General features: G+C 42.1%; 1 non-coding gene across 1 annotated transcript; it reads right to left on the bottom strand.

Annotated features, from left to right (window-relative positions):
- Window positions 1-374: 374 nt before the first annotated feature.
- Window positions 375-482, bottom strand: LOC130977290 (small nucleolar RNA R71). Its single transcript, XR_009084989.1, has one exon. It is a non-coding gene; the product is annotated as a small nucleolar RNA R71 (small nucleolar RNA).
- Between the last annotated feature and the right edge of the window lie 6,732 nt (window positions 483-7,214).

The raw sequence follows: 7,214 nt of genomic DNA, 5'->3' as shown, positions 1-7,214 counted from the left end.
ATGCAAGGAAGGTGCTGGGTGACTTTACTGCACCTACTCCCGACTTCTATGGGAGAAGCATCTCTATCCCTGCCATTGGAGCAAACAACTTTGAGCTTAAGCCTCAATTAGTTTCTCTAATGCAACAGAATTGCAAGTTCCATGGACTTCCATTGGAAGATCCTCATCAGTTTTTAGCTGAATTCTTGCAAATCTGTGACACAGTCAAGACTAATAGGGTTGACCCTGAGGTCTACAGACTGATGCTATTCCCTTTTGCTGTAAGAGACAGAGCTAGAATATGGTTGGACTCTCAACCTAAAGAAAGCCTGGACTCTTGGGAAAAGCTAGTCAATGCCTTCTTGGCAAAGTTCTTTCCACCTCAAAAATTGAGTAAGCTTAGAGTGGAAGTCCAAACCTTCAGACAGAAGGATGGTGAGTCCCTCTATGAAGCTTGGGAAAGATACAAATAATTGATCAGAAAATGTCCTTCAGACATGCTTTCTGAATGGAGCATCATAGGTATTTTCTATGATGGTCTCTCTGAACTATCCAAGATGTCTTTGGATAGCTCTGCTGGAGGATCTCTTCATCTGAAGAAGACGCCTACAGAAGCTCAAGAGCTCATTGAAATGGTTGCAAATAACCAATTCATGTACACTTCTGAAAGGACTCCTGTGAACAATGGGACAAGTCAGAAGAAAGGAGTTCTTGAGATTGATACTCTGAATGCCATTCTGGCTCAGAATAAAATATTGACTCAACAAGTCAATTTGATTTCTCAAAGTCTGTCTGGAATGCAAAATGCACCAAGCAGTACTAAGGATGCTTCATCTGAAGAAGAAGCTTATGATCCTGAGAATCCTTCAATGGAAGAGGTGAATTACCTAGGAGAACCCTATGGAAACACCTATAATTCTTCATGGAGAAATCACCCAAATTTCTCATGGAAGAATTAAGAGAGACCTCAACAAGGTTTCAATAACAATAATGGTGGAAGAAACAGGTTTAGCAATGGCAAGCCTTTTCCATCATCTTCTCAGCAACAGACAGAGAACTCTAAGCAGAACCCCTCTGACTTAGCAACCATGGTCTCTGATCTAATCAAAACCACTCAAAGTTTCATGACTGAAACAAGGTCTTCCATTAGGAATTTGGAAGCACAAGTGGGACAGCTGAGCAAGAAAGTTACTGAACTCCCTCCTAGTACTCTCCCAAGCAATACAGAAGAAAATCCAAAAGGAGAATGCAAAGCCATAACCATGGCCGAATCTAGAGAGGGAAGAGAGGAAGTGAACGCCACTGAGGAAGGCCTCAATGGGCGTGCACTAGTCTCCAATGAGTTCCCCAATGAGGAACCATGGGAATCTGAGGCTCAAAACGAGACCATAGAGATTCCATTGGACTTACTTCTGCCTTTCATGAGCTCTGATGAGTATTCTTCCTCTGAAGAGGATGAGTATGTCACTGAAAAGCAAGTTGCTAAATACCTTGGAGCAATCATGAAGCTAAATGACAAGTTATTTGGAAATGAGACTTGGGAGACTGAACCTCCTTTGCTCACCAAAGAACTGGATGACTTGTCTAGGCAGAAATTACCTCAAAAGAGACAAGATCCTGGGAAGTTTTCCATACCTTGTACCATAGGCACCATGACCTTCAACAAGGCCCTGTGTGACTTAGGGTCAAGTGTGAACCTCATGCCTCTCTCTGTAATGGAGAAGCTAGGGATCTTTGAGGTACAAGCTGCAAGAATCTCACTAGAGATGGCAGACAACTCAAGAAAACAAGCTCATGGACTTGTAGAGAATGTTTTGGTAAAAGTTGAAGACCATTACATCCCTACTGATTTCATAGTCCTAGAGACTGGGAAGTGCATGGATGAATCCATCATCCTTGGCAGACCCTTCCTAGCCACAGCAAAGGCTGTGATTGATGTTGATGGAGGTGAACTGATCATTCAAGTGAATGAAGAATCCTTTGTGTTTAAGGCTCAAGGATACCCCTCTGTCACCATGGAGAAGAAGCATGAAGAGCTTCTCTCAAATCAGAGACAAGCAGAGCCCCCACAGTCAAACTCTAAGTTTGGTGTTGGGAGGCCACAACCAAACTCTAAGTTTGGTATTGAACCCCCACATTCAAACTCTAAGTTTGGTGTTGGGAGGTTCCAACAATGCTCTGAGTATCTGTGAGGCTCCATGAGAGCCCTCTGTCAAGCTACTGACATTAAAGAAGCGCTTGTTGGGAGGCAACCCAATGTTATATTTTATCTATTTCTCTTTGTTATTTTATGTTTTTTTTTGCAGGTTGATGATCATAAGAAGACACAAAATCAATTGAAAAAGCAAAAACAGAATGAAAAACAGGAAGAAAAACAGCACACCCTGGAGGAAGAACCCACTGGCGTTTAAACGCCAGTGAGGCTAGCAGTTGGGCGTTTAACGCCCAGTCTGGCACCATTCTGGGCGTTTAACGCCAGAAAGGGGCACCAGACTGGCGATAAATGCCAGAAAAGGGCAAGAACCTGGCGTTAAACGCCAGGAATGGGCACCAGCCCGGCGTTAAACACCAGGAATGGGCACCAGCCCGGCGTTTAACGCCAGAAATGGCTCAAAACGTGATTTTCCATGCCATTTGGTGCAGGGATGACTTTTCCTTGACACCTCAGGATCTGTGGACCCCACAGGATCCCCACCAACCCCACCACCCTCTTTCTTCTTCACCCTTCACCTATCAAATTCCATCTTTCTCACTCACATCCATCCTTCATAAAACCCCACCTACCTCACCATTCAAATTCAAACCACTTTCCCTCCCAAACCCACCCATAATGGCCGAACCCCATCTCCCCCCTCTCCTATATAAACCCTTCTTCACCCCTTCATTTTCACACAACCTAAACACCCCTTCTCCCCCTCTTTGGCCGAATACAAAGCCATCCCCTTCTTCCTCATTTCTTCTTCTTCTACTCTCTTCTTTCTTCTTTTGCTCGAGGACGAGCAAACCTTTTAAGTTTGGTGTGGTAAAAGCGTAGCTTTTTCGTTTTTCCATAACCATTTATGGCATCCAAGGCCGGAGAAACCTCTAGAAAGAGGAAAGGGAAGGCAAAAGCTTCCACCTCCGAGTCATGGGAGATGGATAGATTCATCTCAAGGGTGCATCAAGACCACTTCTATGAAGTTGTGGCCTTGAAGAAGGTGATCCCCGAGGTCCCCTTTTCACTCAAAAAGGGTGAATATCCGGAGATCCGCCATGAGATCCGAAGAAGAGGTTGGGAAGTGCTTACCAACCCCATTCAACAAGTCGGAATCTTGATGGTTCAAGAGTTCTATGCCAATGCATGGATCACCAAGAACCATGATCAAAGTGTGAACCCGGATCCAAAGAATTATCTTACTATGGTTCGGGGGAAATACTTGGATTTTAGTCCGAAAAATGTAAGGTTAGCATTCAACTTGCCCATGATGCAAGGAGATGAACATCCTTACACTAGAAGGGTCAACTTTGATCAAAGGTTGGACCAAGTCCTCACAGTCATATGTGAAGAGGGCGCACAATGGAAGAGAGATTCAAGAGGGAAGCCGGTTCAATTGAGAAGGCATGACCTCAAGCCCATGGCTAGAGGATGGTTGGAGTTTATTCAACGCTCAATCATTCCTACTAGCAACCGGTCCGAAGTTACTCTAGACCGGGCCATCATGATTCATAGCATCATGATTGGAGAAGAAGTGGAAGTTCATGAGGTTATAGCCCAAGAACTCTATAAAGTGGCGGACAAGTCTTCCACCTTGGCAAGGCTAGCCTTTCCTCATCTCATTTGTCACCTCTGTTATTCAGTTGGAGTTGACATAGAAGGAGATATCCCCATTGATGAGGACAAGCCCATTACTAAGAAAAGGATGGAGCAAACAAGAGACCCCTCTCATCATGAGATCCCTGAGATACCTCAAGGGATGCACTTTCCTCCACAAGACTATTGGGAGCAACTAAACACCTCCCTAGGAGAATTGAGTTCCAACATGGGACAACTAAGGGTGGAGCACCAAGAACACTCCATTCTCCTCCATGAAATTAGAGAAGATCAAAGAATCATGAGAGAGGAGCAACAAAGACAAGGAAGAGACATTGAGGAGCTCAAGCACTCCATAAGACCTTCAAGAGGAAGAACAAGCCGCCATCACTAAGGTGGACCCGTTCTTTAATCTCCTTGTTCTTTAATTTTCTGTTTTTCGAATTTTGTGCTTTATGTTTGTCCATGTTTGTGTCTTATGATCATTAGTGTCTTAGTGTCTATGCCTTAAAGTTATGAATGTCCTATGAATCCATCACCTTTCTTAAGAATTGTTCTTAATTGAAAAAGATGAGAATTGCATGAATTTTGAATTTTATAACAGTTTAATTATTTTGATGTGGTGGCAACACTTTTGTTCTCTGAATGTATGCTTGAACAGTGCATATGTCTTTTGAATTTGTGGTTCATGGATGATTGGCTCTTGAAAGAATGATGAAAAAGGAGACATGTTACTGAGGATTTGAAAAATCATAAAAATGATTCTTGAAGCAAGAAAAAGCAGTGAATACAAAAAAAAAGAAGAAGAAAGCAAGCGAAAAAAAAAACCGAAAAAAGAAAAGAAAAAGAAAGAAATAAAGTTGTGATCCAAGGCAATAAGAGTGTGCTTAAGAACCCTGGACACCTCTAATTGGGGACTTTAGCAAAGCTGAGTCACAATCTGAAAAGGTTCACCCAATTATGTGTCTGTGGCATGTATGTATCCGGTGATAATACTGGAAGACAGAGTGCTTTGGGCCACAGCCAAGACTCAATAAGTAGCTGTGTTCAAGAATCATCATACTTAACTAGGAGAATCAATAACACTATCTGGATTCTGAGTTCCTAAAGAAGCCAATCATTCTGAATTCCAAAGGATAAAGTGAGATGCCAAAACTATTCAGAGGCAAAAAGCTAAAAGCCCCGCTCATCTAATTAATACTGATCTTCATAGATGTTTTTGGAGTTCATTGCATATTCTCTTCTTTTTATCCTATTTGATCTTCAGTTGCTTGGGGACAAGCAACAATTTAAGTTTGGTGTTGTGATGAGCGGATAATTTATACGCTTTTTGGCATTGTTTTTAGTATGTTTTTAGTATGATTTAGTTAGTTTTTAGTATATTTTTATTAGTTTTTAATTAAAATTCACTTTTCTGGACTTTACTATGAGTTTGTGTGTTTTTCTGTGATTTCAGGTATTTTCTGGCTGAAATTGAGGGATCTGAGCAAAAATCTGATCCAGAGACTCAAAAGGACTGCAGATGCTGTTGGATTCTGACCTCCCTGCACTCGAAGTGGATTTTCTGGAGCTACAGAAGCCCAATTGGCGCGCTCTCAACGGCGTTGGAAAGTAGACATCCTGGGCTTTCCAGCAATATATGATAGTCCATACTTTGCCCAAGATTTGATGGCCCAAACCGGCGTTCAAAGTCACCTACAGAAATTCCAGCGTTAAACGCCGGAACTGGCACCTAAATGGGAGTTAAACGCCCAAACTGGCATAAAAGCTGGCGTTTAACTCCAAGGAGAGTCTCTACACGAAAATGCTTCATTGCTCAGCCCAAGCACACACCAAGTGGGCCCGGAAGTGGATTTTTATGTCATTTACTCATCTTTGTACACTTTAGGCTACTAGTTTTCTATAAGTAGGACCTTTTACTATTGTATTAGACATCTTCTGATCTTTGGAACCTTTTTCTTTAGATCTTTTGATCACTTTGGGAGGCTGGCCATTCGGCCATGCCTAGACCTTGTTCTTATGTATTTTCAACGGTGGAGTTTCTACACACCATAGATTAAGGTGTGGAGCTCTGCTGTACCTCGAGTATTAATGCAATTACTATTGTTCTTCTATTCAATTCCGCTTGTTCTTGTTCCAAGATATCACTTGTTCTTCAACTTGATGAATGTGATGATCCGTGACACTCATCATCATTCTCACTCATGAACAAGGTGACTGACAACCACTCTTGTTCTACAAGCAATCAAGGCTCTAGTGTTTATCTCTTGGATTCCTGATACACGATGCATGGTTGATCGCCTGACAACCGAGTGCTCGCCTGACAAACGAGCCAGCCATTCCGTGAGATCAGAGTCTTCGTGGTATAGGCGAGAACTGATGGCGGCATTCAAGAGAATCTGGAAGGTCTAACCTTGTCTGTGGTATTCTGAGTAGGATTAAATGATTGAATGACTGTGACGTGCTTCAAACTCCTAGCAGGCGGGGCGTTAGTGACAGACGCAAAAGGATCGATGGATTTTATTCCGGCCTGACCGAGAACCGACAGCTGATTAGCCATATGCTGTGACAGAGCATAGGAACATTTTCACTGAGAGGATGGGAGGTAGCCATTGACAACGGTGAAACCCTACATGAGCTTGCCATGGAAAGGAGTAAGAAGGATTGGATGAAGACTGTAGGAAAGCAGAGAGACGGAAGGGAAGGCATCTTCATACGCTTATCTGAAGCTCTCACCAATGATATACATAAGTATCTCTATCTTTATCTTTATGCTTTATTCGTTTATCACTATACCCATTTGAGTCTGCCTGACTGAGATTTACAAGGTGACCATAGCTTGCTTCATACCAACAATCTCCGTGGGATCGACCCTTACTCGCGTAAGGTTTATTACTTGGACGACCCAGTGCACTTGCTGGTTAGTTGTGCGAAGTTGTGTTTATGCCATGGTATTGAGCACCAAGTTTTTGGATTCATTACCGGGGATTATTTGAGCTGTGAAAAGTATTGATCACAATTTCGTGCACCAAATATCCCCATGGTGTTTTGTTTTTAATTTTGATCATCTCTGTTTCTATTCTAAGGTCTACACATGATCGAAAACGTTAAAAAGCAAAGAAAAACTATGAAAATTAACAAGAAATGAATTGAAAATGAATATGAATGAGAAAAAGGACTAAAACAGTAATACACAACTTATGGTTGGGTTGCCTCCCAACAAGTGCTTCTTTACCGTCATTAGCTTGACCTTATTGTTGTCATGTCAACAATAGTGTAGAGCTCTCTTGCTCCAGAGTACCCCCGAGGTAATACATGACTGATAAACCACTATTTTATGGTTTATATTGTGTTTAATTGAGTGGTTTTTATCAAGTCTTTACCCACTTATTCATATGATGAGCATGTATTTACAATTCCTTCCCAAAATTGTTCCATGGTTGAA

The sequence above is a fragment of the Arachis stenosperma genome, chromosome 4 (genome assembly GCF_014773155.1).
Source record: "Arachis stenosperma cultivar V10309 chromosome 4, arast.V10309.gnm1.PFL2, whole genome shotgun sequence".
In the NCBI taxonomy this organism is placed as follows: Eukaryota; Viridiplantae; Streptophyta; class Magnoliopsida; order Fabales; family Fabaceae; genus Arachis; species Arachis stenosperma.
This window is presented reverse-complemented; position numbering and strand designations above follow the sequence as displayed.